A 12,959-nucleotide genomic window follows, 5' to 3' on the forward strand; every position below is an offset into this window, starting at 1 on the left:
ATAACTAATGTATAGTGCAAATTTTTTAGTTAAGTTCTTTTAACGATAACAGACAAACCTCTCATTGGTTAACTGTTATACTTTTATTATTTACTTATTAGACTCTAATAAACATTTTGAGACCAGTTAGAACGTTTTGCAATGTGAATTGCACATTTGGCACCATATTGTTCACAATGTACTTTTTAGGACCTATATAACTAATGTATAGTGCAAATTTTTTAGTTAAGTTCTTTTAACGATAACAGACAAACCTTTCATTGGTTAACTTTTATACTTTTATTATTTACTTATTAGACTCTAATAAACATTTTGAGACTATTTAGAACTTTTAGCAATGTGAATTGCACATTTGGCACCATATTGTTCACAGGGTACTTTTTAGGGCCTATATGACTAATGTGTAGTGCAATTTTTTTAGTGAAGTTCTTTTAACGATAACAGACAAACCTCTCATTGGTTAACTGTTATACTTTTATTATTTACTTATTAGACTCTAATAAACATTTTGAGACCAGTTAGAATGTTTTGCAATGTGAATTGCACATTTAGCACCATATTGTTCACAAGGTACTTTTTAGGACCTATATAACTAATGTATAGTGCAAATTTTTTAGTTAAGTTCTTTTAACGATAACAGACAAACCTTTCATTGGTTAACTGTTATACTTTTATTATTTACTTATTAGACTCTAATAAACATTTTGAGACCAGTTAGAACGTTTTGCAATGTGAATTGCACATGTGGCACCATATTGTTCACAAGGTACTTTTTAGGACCTATGTAACTAATGTATAGTGCAATTTTTTTAGTTAAGTTCTTTTAACGATAACAGACAAACCTCTCATTGGTTAACTGTTATACTTTTATTATTTACTTATTAGACTCTAATAAACATTTTGAGATCAGTTAGAACGTTTTGCAATGTGAATTGCACATTTGGCACCATATTGTTCACAATGTACTTTTTAGGACCTATGTAACTAATGTATAGTGCAAATTTTTTAGTTAAGTTCTTTTAACGATAACAGACAAACCTCTCATTGGTTAACTGTTATACTTTTATTATTTACTTATTAGACTCTAATAAACATTTTGAGACCAGTTAGAACGTTTTGCAATGTGAATTGCACATTTGGCACCATATTGTTCACAATGTACTTTTTAGGACCTATATAACTAATGTATAGTGCAAATTTTTTAGTTAAGTTCTTTTAACGATAACAGACAAACCTTTCATTGGTTAACTTTTATACTTTTTTTATTTACTTATTAGACTCTAATAAACATTTTGAGACTATTTAGAACTTTTAGCAATGTGAATTGCACATTTGGCACCATATTGTTCACAGGGTACTTTTTAGGGCCTATATGACTAATGTGTAGTGCAATTTTTTTAGTGAAGTTCTTTTAACGATAACAGACAAACCTCTCATTGGTTAACTGTTATACTTTTATTATTTACTTATTAGACTCCAATAAACATTTTGAGACCAGTTAGAATGTTTTGCAATGTGATTTGCACATTTAGCACCATATTGTTCACAAGGTACTTTTTAGGACCTATATAACTAATGTATAGTGCAAATTTTTTAGTTAAGTTCTTTTAACGATAACAGACAAACCTTTCATTGGTTAACTGTTATACTTTTATTATTTACTTATTAGACTCTAATAAACATTTTGAGACCAGTTAGAACGTTTTGCAATGTGAATTGCACATGTGGCACCATATTGTTCACAAGGTACTTTTTAGGACCTATGTAACTAATGTATAGTGCAATTTTTTTAGTTAAGTTCTTTTAACGATAACAGACAAACCTCTCATTGGTTAACTGTTATACTTTTATTATTTACTTATTAGACTCTAATAAACATTTTGAGATCAGTTAGAACGTTTTGCAATGTGAATTGCACATTTGGCACCATATTGTTCACAATGTACTTTTTAGGACCTATATAACTAATGTATAGTGCAAATTTTTTAGTTAAGTTATTTTAACGATAACAGACAAACCTCTCATTGGTTAACTGTTATACTTTTATTATTTACTTATTAGACTCTAATAAACATTTTGAGACCATTTAGAACGTTTTGCAATGTGAATTGCACATTTGGCACCATATTGTTCACAAGGTACTTTTTAGGACCTATGTAACTAATGTATAGTGCAAATTTTTTAGTTAAGTTCTTTTAACGATAACAGACAAACCTCTCATTGGTTAACTGTTATCTTTTTATTATTTACTTATTAGACTCTAATAAACATTTTGAGACCAGTTAGAACTTTTAGCAATGTGAATTGCACATTTGGCACCATATTGTTCACAATGTACTTTTTAGGACCTACATAACTAATGTATAGTGCAAATTTTTTAGTTAAGTTCTTTTAACGATAACAGACAAACCTTTTATTGGTTAACTTTTATACTTTTATTATTTACTTATTAGACTCTAATAAACATTTTGAGACTATTTAGAACTTTTAGCAATGTGAATTGCACATTTGGCACTATATTGTTCACAAGGTACTTTTTAAGGCCTATATAACTAATGTGTAGTGCAATTTTTTTAGTGAAGTTCTTTTAACGATAACAGACAAACCTCTCATTGGTTAACTGTTATACTTTTATTATTTACTTATTAGACTCTAATAAACATTTTGGGACCAGTTAGAACGTTTTGCAATGTGAATTGCACATTTGGCACCATATTGTTCACAAGGTACTTTTTAGGACCTATATAACTAATGTATAGTGCAAATTTTTTAGTTAAGTTCTTTTAACGATAACAGACAAACCTTTCATTGGTTAACTGTTATACTTTTATTATTTACGTATTAGACTCTAATAAACATTTTGAGACCAGTTAGAACGTTTTGCAATGTGAATTGCACATTTGGCACCATATTGTTCACAAGGTACTTTTTAGGACCTATATAACTAATGTATAGTGCAATTTTTTTAGTTAAGTTCTTTTAACGATAACAGACAAACCTCTCATTGGTTAACTGTTATACTTTTATTATTTACTTATTAGACTCTAATAAACATTTTGAGACCAGTTAGAACGTTTTGCAATGTGAATTGCACATTTGGCACCATATTGTTCACAAGGTACTTTTTAGGACCTATATAACTAATGTATAGTGCAAATTTTTTAGTTAAGTTCTTTTAACGATAACAGACAAACCTTTCATTGGTTAACTGTTATACTTTTATTATTTACTTATTAGACTCTAATAAACATTTTGAGACCAGTTAGAACGTTTTGCAATGTGAATTGCACATGTGGCACCATATTGTTCACAAGGTACTTTTTAGGACCTATGTAACTAATGTATAGTGCAATTTTTTTAGTTAAGTTCTTTTAACGATAACAGGCAAACCTCTCATTGGTTAACTGTTATACTTTTATTATTTACTTATTAGACTCTAATAAACATTTTGAGATCAGTTAGAACGTTTTGCAATGTGAATTGCACATTTGGCACCATATTGTTCACAATGTACTTTTTAGGACCTATATAACTAATGTATAGTGCAAATTTTTTAGTTAAGTTATTTTAACGATAACAGACAAACCTCTCATTGGTTAACTGTTATACTTTTATTATTTACTTATTAGACTCTAATAAACATTTTGAGATCAGTTAGAACGTTTTGCAATGTGAATTGCACATTTGGCACCATATTGTTCACAATGTACTTTTTAGGACCTATATAACTAATGTATAGTGCAAATTTTTTAGTTAAGTTCTTTTAACGATAACAGATAAACCTCTTGTTTGCTAACTGTTATACTTTTATTATTTACGTATTAGACTCTAATAAACATTTTGAGACCATTTAGAACGTTTTGCAATGTGAATTGCACATTTGGCACCATATTGTTCACAAGGTACTCTTTAGGACCTATTTAACTAATGTATAGTGCAAATTTTTTAGTTAAGTTCTTTTAACGATAACAGACAAACCTCTCATTGGTTAACTGTTATACTTTTATTATTTACTTATTAGACTCTAATAAACATTTTGAGACCAGTTAGAACTTTTAGCAATGTGAATTGCACATTTGGCTACATATTGTTCACAATGTACTTTTTAGGAACAAAATAACTAATAAATAGTGCAAATTTTTTAGTTAAGTTCTTTTAACGATAACAGACAAACCTCTCATTGGTTAACTGTTATACTTTTATTATTTACTTATTAGACTCTAATAAACATTTTGAGACCAGTTAGAACTTTTAGCAATGTGAATTGCACAATTGGCACCATATTGTTCACAATGTACTTTTTAGGACCTACATAACTAATGTATAGTGCAAATTTTTTAGTTAAGTTCTTTTAACGATAACAGACAAACCTTTCATTGGTTAACTTTTATACTTTTATTATTTACTTATTAGACTCTAATAAACATTTTGAGACTATTTAGAACTTTTAGCAATGTGAATTGCACATTTGGCACTATATTGTTCACAAGGTACTTTTTAAGGCCTATATAACTAATGTGTAGTGCAATTTTTTTAGTGAAGTTCTTTTAACGATAACAGACAAACCTCTCATTGGTTAACTGTTATACTTTTATTATTTACTTATTAGACTCTAATAAACATTTTGGGACCAGTTAGAACGTTTTGCAATGTGAATTGCACATTTGGCACCATATTGTTCACAAGGTACTTTTTAGGACCTATATAACTAATGTATAGTGCAAATTTTTTAGTTAAGTTCTTTTAACGATAACAGACAAACCTTTCATTGGTTAACTGTTATACTTTTATTATTTACGTATTAGACTCTAATAAACATTTTGAGACCAGTTAGAACGTTTTGCAATGTGAATTGCACATTTGGCACCATATTGTTCACAAGGTACTTTTTAGGACCTATATAACTAATGTATAGTGCAATTTTTTTAGTTAAGTTCTTTTAACGATAACAGACAAACCTCTCATTGGTTAACTGTTATACTTTTATTATTTACTTATTAGACTCTAATAAACATTTTGAGACCAGTTAGAACGTTTTGCAATGTGAATTGCACATTTGGCACCATATTGTTCACAAGGTACTTTTTAGGACCTATATAACTAATGTATAGTGCAAATTTTTTAGTTAAGTTCTTTTAACGATAACAGACAAACCTTTCATTGGTTAACTGTTATACTTTTATTATTTACTTATTAGACTCTAATAAACATTTTGAGACCAGTTAGAACGTTTTGCAATGTGAATTGCACATGTGGCACCATATTGTTCACAAGGTACTTTTTAGGACCTATGTAACTAATGTATAGTGCAATTTTTTTAGTTAAGTTCTTTTAACGATAACAGGCAAACCTCTCATTGGTTAACTGTTATACTTTTATTATTTACTTATTAGACTCTAATAAACATTTTGAGATCAGTTAGAACGTTTTGCAATGTGAATTGCACATTTGGCACCATATTGTTCACAATGTACTTTTTAGGACCTATATAACTAATGTATAGTGCAAATTTTTTAGTTAAGTTATTTTAACGATAACAGACAAACCTCTCATTGGTTAACTGTTATACTTTTATTATTTACTTATTAGACTCTAATAAACATTTTGAGATCAGTTAGAACGTTTTGCAATGTGAATTGCACATTTGGCACCATATTGTTCACAATGTACTTTTTAGGACCTATATAACTAATGTATAGTGCAAATTTTTTAGTTAAGTTCTTTTAACGATAACAGATAAACCTCTTGTTTGCTAACTGTTATACTTTTATTATTTACTTATTAGACTCTAATAAACATTTTGAGACCATTTAGAACGTTTTGCAATGTGAATTGCACATTTGGCACCATATTGTTCACAAGGTACTCTTTAGGACCTATTTAACTAATGTATAGTGCAAATTTTTTAGTTAAGTTCTTTTAACGATAACAGACAAACCTCTCATTGGTTAACTGTTATACTTTTATTATTTACTTATTAGACTCTAATAAACATTTTGAGACCAGTTAGAACTTTTAGCAATGTGAATTGCACATTTGGCTACATATTGTTCACAATGTACTTTTTAGGAACAAAATAACTAATAAATAGTGCAAATTTTTTAGTTAAGTTCTTTTAACGATAACAGACAAACCTCTCATTGGTTAACTGTTATACTTTTATTATTTACTTATTAGACTCTAATAAACATTTTGAGACCAGTTAGAACTTTTAGCAATGTGAATTGCACAATTGGCACCATATTGTTCACAATGTACTTTTTAGGACCTACATAACTAATGTATAGTGCAAATTTTTTAGTTAAGTTCTTTTAACGATAACAGACAAACCTTTCATTGGTTAACTTTTATACTTTTATTATTTACTTATTAGACTCTAATAAACATTTTAGACTATTTAGAACTTTTAGCAATGTGAATTGCACATTTGGCACTATATTGTTCACAAGGTACTTTTTAAGGCCTATATAACTAATGTGTAGTGCAATTTTTTTAGTGAAGTTCTTTTAACGATAACAGACAAACCTCTCATTGGTTAACTGTTATACTTTTATTATTTACTTATTAGACTCTAATAAACATTTTGAGACCAGTTAGAATGTTTTGCAATGTGAATTGCACATTTAGCACCATATTGTTCACAAGGTACTTTTTAGGACCTATATAACTAATGTATAGTGCAAATTTTTTAGTTAAGTTCTTTTAACGATAACAGACAAACCTCTCATTGGTTAACTGTTATACTTTTATTATTTACTTATTAGACTCTAATAAACATTTTGGGACCAGTTAGAACGTTTTGCAATGTGAATTGCACATTTGGCACCATATTGTTCACAAGGTACTTTTTAGGACCTATATAACTAATGTATAGTGCAAATTTTTTAGTTAAGTTCTTTTAACGATAACAGACAAACCTCTCATTGGTTAACTGTTATACTTTTATTATTTACGTATTAGACTCTAATAAACATTTTGAGACCAGTTAGAACGTTTTGCAATGTGAATTGCACATTTGGCACCATATTGTTCACAAGGTACTTTTTAGGACCTATATAACTAATGTATAGTGCAATTTTTTTAGTTAAGTTCTTTTAACGATAACAGACAAACCTCTCATTGGTTAACTGTTATACTTTTATTATTTACTTATTAGACTCTAATAAACATTTTGAGACCAGTTAGAACGTTTTGCAATATGAATTGCACATTTGGCACCATATTGTTCACAAGGTACTTTTTAGGAACTATATAACTAATGTATAGTTCAAATTTTTTAGTTAAGTTCTTTTAACGATAACAGACAAACCTCTCATTGGTTAACTGTTATACTTTTATTATTTACTTATTAGACTCTAATAAACATTTTGAGACCAGTTAGAACGTTTTGCAATGTGAATTGCACATTTGGCACCATATTGTTCACAAGGTACTTTTTAGGACCTATATAACTAATGTATAGTGCAAATTTTTTAGTTAAGTTCTTTTAACGATAACAGACAAACCTCTCATTGGTTAACTGTTATACTTTTATTATTTACTTATTAGACTCTAATAAACATTTTGAGACCAGTTAGAACTTTTAGCAATGTGAATTGCACATTTGGCAACATATTGTTCACAATGTACTTTTTAGGAACTAAATAACTAATAAATAGTGCAAATTTTTTAGTTAAGTTCTTTTAACGATAACAGACAAACCTTTCATTGGTTAACTGTTATACTTTTATTATTTACTTATTAGACTCTAATAAACATTTTGAGACCAGTTAGAAATTTTAGCAATGTGAATTGCACATTTGGCACCATATTGTTCACAATGTACTTTTTAGGACCTACATAACTAATGTATAGTGCAAATTTTTTAGTTAAGTTCTTTTAACGATAACAGACAAACCTCTCATTGGTTAACTGTTATACTTTTATTATTTACTTATTAGACTCTAATAAACATTTTGAGACCAGTTAGAACGTTTTGCAATGTGAATTGCACATGTGGCACCATATTGTAGACAAGGTACTTTTTAGGACCTATGCAACTAATGTATAGTGCAAATTTTTTAGTTAAGTTCTTTTAACGATAACAGCCAAACCTTTCATTGGTTAACTGTTATACTTTTATTATTTACTTATTAGACTCTGATAAACATTTTGAGACTATTTAGAACTTTTAGCAATGTGAATTGCACATTTGGCACCATATTGTTCACAGGGTTCTTTTTAGGGCCTATATAACTAATGTATAGTGCAAAGTTTTTTTAGTGAAGTTCTTTTAACGATAACAGACAAACCTCTCATTGGTTAACTGTTATACTTTTATTATTTACTTATTAGACTCTAATAAACATTTTGAGACCAGTTAGAACGTTTTGCAATGTGAATTGCACATTTGGCAACATATTGTTCACAATGTACTTTTTAGGAACTAAATAACTAATAAATAGTGCAAATTTTTTAGTTAAGTTCTTTTAACGATAACAGACAAACCTTTCATTGGTTAACTGTTATACTTTTATTATTTACTTATTAGACTCTAATAAACATTTTGAGACCAGTTAGAACTTTTAGCAATGTGAATTGCACATTTGGCACCATATTGTTCACAATGTACTTTTTAGGACCTACATAACTAATGTATAGTGCAAATTTTTTAGTTAAGTTCTTTTAACGATAACAGACAAACCTTTCATTGGTTAACTTTTATACTTTTATTATTTACTTATTAGACTCTAAGAAACATTTTGAGACTATTTAGAACTTTTAGCAATGTGAATTGCACATTTGGCACTATATTGTTCACAAGGTACTTTTTAAGGCCTATATAACTAATGTGTAGTGCAATTTTTTTAGTGAAGTTCTTTTAACGATAACAGACAAACCTCTCATTGGTTAACTGTTATACTTTTATTATTTACTTATTAGACTCTAATAAACATTTTGGGACCAGTTAGAACGTTTTGCAATGTGAATTGCACATTTGGCACCATATTGTTCACAAGGTACTTTTTAGGACCTATATAACTAATGTATAGTGCAAATTTTTTAGTTAAGTTCTTTTAACGATAACAGACAAACCTCTCATTGGTTAACTGTTATACTTTTATTATTTACTTATTAGACTCTAATAAACATTTTGAGACCAGTTAGAACGTTTTGCAATATGAATTGCACATTTGGCACCATATTGTTCACAAGGTACTTTTTAGGAACTATATAACTAATGTATAGTGCAAATTTTTTAGTTAAGTTCTTTTAACGATAACAGACAAACCTCTCATTGGTTAACTGTTATACTTTTATTATTTACTTATTAGACTCTAATAAACATTTTGAGACCAGTTAGAACGTTTTGCAATGTGAATTGCACATTTGGCACCATATTGTTCACAAGGTACTTTTTAGGACCTATATAACTAATGTATAGTGCAAATTTTTTAGTTAAGTTCTTTTAACGATAACAGACAAACCTTTCATTGGTTAACTATTATACTTTTATTATTAACTTATTAGACTCTAATAAACATTTTGAGACCAGTTAGAATGTTTTGCAATGTGAATTGCACTTTTGGCACCATATTGTTCACAAGGTACTTTTTAGGACCTATATAACTAATGTATAGTGCAAATTTTTTAGTTAAGTTCTTTTAACGATAACAGACAAACCTTTCATTGGTTAACTGTTATACTTTTATTATTTACTTATTAGACTCTAATAAACATTTTGAGACCAGTTAGAACGTTTTGCAATGTGAATTGCACATGTGGCACCATATTGTTCACAAGGTACTTTTTAGGACCTATGTAACTAATGTATAGTGCAATTTTTTTAGTTAAGTTCTTTTAACGATAACAGACAAACCTCTCATTGGTTAACTGTTATACTTTTATTATTTACTTATTAGACTCTAATAAACATTTTGAGATCAGTTAGAACGTTTTGCAATGTGAATTGCACATTTGGCACCATATTGTTCACAATGTACTTTTTAGGACCTATATAACTAATGTATAGTGCAAATTTTTTAGTTAAGTTATTTTAACGATAACAGACAAACCTCTCATTGGTTAACTGTTATACTTTTATTATTTACTTATTAGACTCTAATAAACATTTTGAGATCAGTTAGAACGTTTTGCAATGTGAATTGCACATTTGGCACCATATTGTTCACAATGTACTTTTTAGGACCTATATAACTAATGTATAGTGCAAATTTTTTAGTTAAGTTATTTTAACGATAACAGATAAACCTCTTGTTTGCTAACTGTTATACTTTTATTATTTACTTATTAGACTCTAATAAACATTTTGAGACCATTTAAAACGTTTTGCAATGTGAATTGCACATTTGGCACCATATTGTTCACAAGGTACTTTTTAGGACCTATTTAACTAATGTATAGTGCAAATTTTTTAGTTAAGTTCTTTTAACGATAACAGACAAACCTCTCATTGGTTAACTGTTATACTTTTATTATTTACTTATTAGACTCTAATAAACATTTTGAGACCAGTTAGAACTTTTAGCAATGTGAATTGCACATTTGGCAACATATTGTTCACAATGTACTTTTTAGGAACAAAATAACTAATAAATAGTGCAAATTTTTTAGTTAAGTTCTTTTAACGATAACAGACAAACCTCTAATTGGTTAACTGTTATACTTTTATTATTTACTTATTAGACTCTAATAAACATTTTGAGACCAGTTAGAACTTTTAGCAATGTGAATTGCACATTTGGCACCATATTGTTCACAATGTACTTTTTAGGACCTACATAACTAATGTATAGTGCAAATTTTTTAGTTAAGTTCTTTTAACGATAACAGACAAACCTTTCATTGGTTAACTTTTATACTTTTATTATTTACTTATTAGACTCTAATAAACATTTTGAGACTATTTAGAACTTTTAGCAATGTGAATTGCACATTTGGCACTATATTGTTCACAAGGTACTTTTTAAGGCCTATATAACTAATGTGTAGTGCAATTTTTTTAGTGAAGTTCTTTTAACGATAACAGACAAACCTCTCATTGGTTAACTGTTATACTTTTATTATTTACTTATTAGACTCTAATAAACATTTTGAGACCAGTTAGAATGTTTTGCAATGTGAATTGCACATTTAGCACCATATTGTTCACAAGGTACTTTTTAAGACCTATATAACTAATGTAAAGTGCAAATTTTTTAGTTAAGTTCTTTTAACGATAACAGACAAACCTCTCATTGGTTAACTGTTATACTTTTATTATTTACTTATTAGACTCTAATAAACATTTTGGGACCAGTTAGAACGTTTTGCAATGTGAATTGCACATTTGGCACCATATTGTTCACAAGGTACTTTTTAGGACCTATATAACTAATGTATAGTGCAAATTTTTTAGTTAAGTTCTTTTAACGATAACAGACAAACCTTTCATTGGTTAACTGTTATACTTTTATTATTTACGTATTAGACTCTAATAAACATTTTGAGACCAGTTAGAACGTTTTGCAATGTGAATTGCACATTTGGCACCATATTGTTCACAAGGTACTTTTTAGGACCTATATAACTAATGTATAGTGCAATTTTTTTAGTTAAGTTCTTTTAACGATAACAGACAAACCTCTCATTGGTTAACTGTTATACTTTTATTATTTACTTATTAGACTCTAATAAACATTTTGAGACCAGTTAGAACGTTTTGCAATATGAATTGCACATTTGGCACCATATTGTTCACAAGGTACTTTTTAGGAACTATATAACTAATGTATAGTGCAAATTTTTTAGTTAAGTTCTTTTAACGATAACAGACAAACCTCTCATTGGTTAACTGTTATACTTTTATTATTTACTTATTAGACTCTAATAAACATTTTGAGACCAGTTAGAACGTTTTGCAATGTGAATTGCACATTTGGCACCATATTGTTCACAAGGTACTTTTTAGGACCTATATAACTAATGTATAGTGCAAATTTTTTAGTTAAGTTCTTTTAACGATAACAGACAAACCTTTCATTGGTTAACTATTATACTTTTATTATTAACTTATTAGACTCTAATAAACATTTTGAGACCAGTTAGAATGTTTTGCAATGTGAATTGCACTTTTGGCACCATATTGTTCACAAGGTACTTTTTAGGACCTATATAACTAATGTATAGTGCAAATTTTTTAGTTAAGTTCTTTTAACGATAACAGACAAACCTTTCATTGGTTAACTGTTATACTTTTATTATTTACTTATTAGACTCTAATAAACATTTTGAGACCAGTTAGAACGTTTTGCAATGTGAATTGCACATGTGGCACCATATTGTTCACAAGGTACTTTTTAGGACCTATGTAACTAATGTATAGTGCAATTTTTTTAGTTAAGTTCTTTTAACGATAACAGACAAACCTCTCATTGGTTAACTGTTATACTTTTGTTATTTACTTATTAGACTCTAATAAACATTTTGAGATCAGTTAGAACGTTTTGCAATGTGAATTGCACATTTGGCACCATATTGTTCACAATGTACTTTTTAGGACCTATATAACTAATGTATAGTGCAAATTTTTTAGTTAAGTTATTTTAACGATAACAGACAAACCTCTCATTGGTTAACTGTTATACTTTTATTATTTACTTATTAGACTCTAATAAACATTTTGAGATCAGTTAGAACGTTTTGCAATGTGAATTGCACATTTGGCACCATATTGTTCACAATGTACTTTTTAGGACCTATATAACTAATGTATAGTGCAAATTTTTTAGTTAAGTTCTTTTAACGATAACAGATAAACCTCTTGTTTGCTAACTGTTATACTTTTATTATTTACTTATTAGACTCTAATAAACATTTTGAGACCATTTAGAACGTTTTGCAATGTGAATTGCACATTTGGCACCATATTGTTCACAAGGTACTTTTTAGGACCTATTTAACTAATGTATAGTGCAAAT

Source organism: Clavelina lepadiformis, chromosome 7 (genome assembly GCF_947623445.1).
Source record: "Clavelina lepadiformis chromosome 7, kaClaLepa1.1, whole genome shotgun sequence".
Classification (NCBI taxonomy): Eukaryota; Metazoa; Chordata; class Ascidiacea; order Aplousobranchia; family Clavelinidae; genus Clavelina; species Clavelina lepadiformis.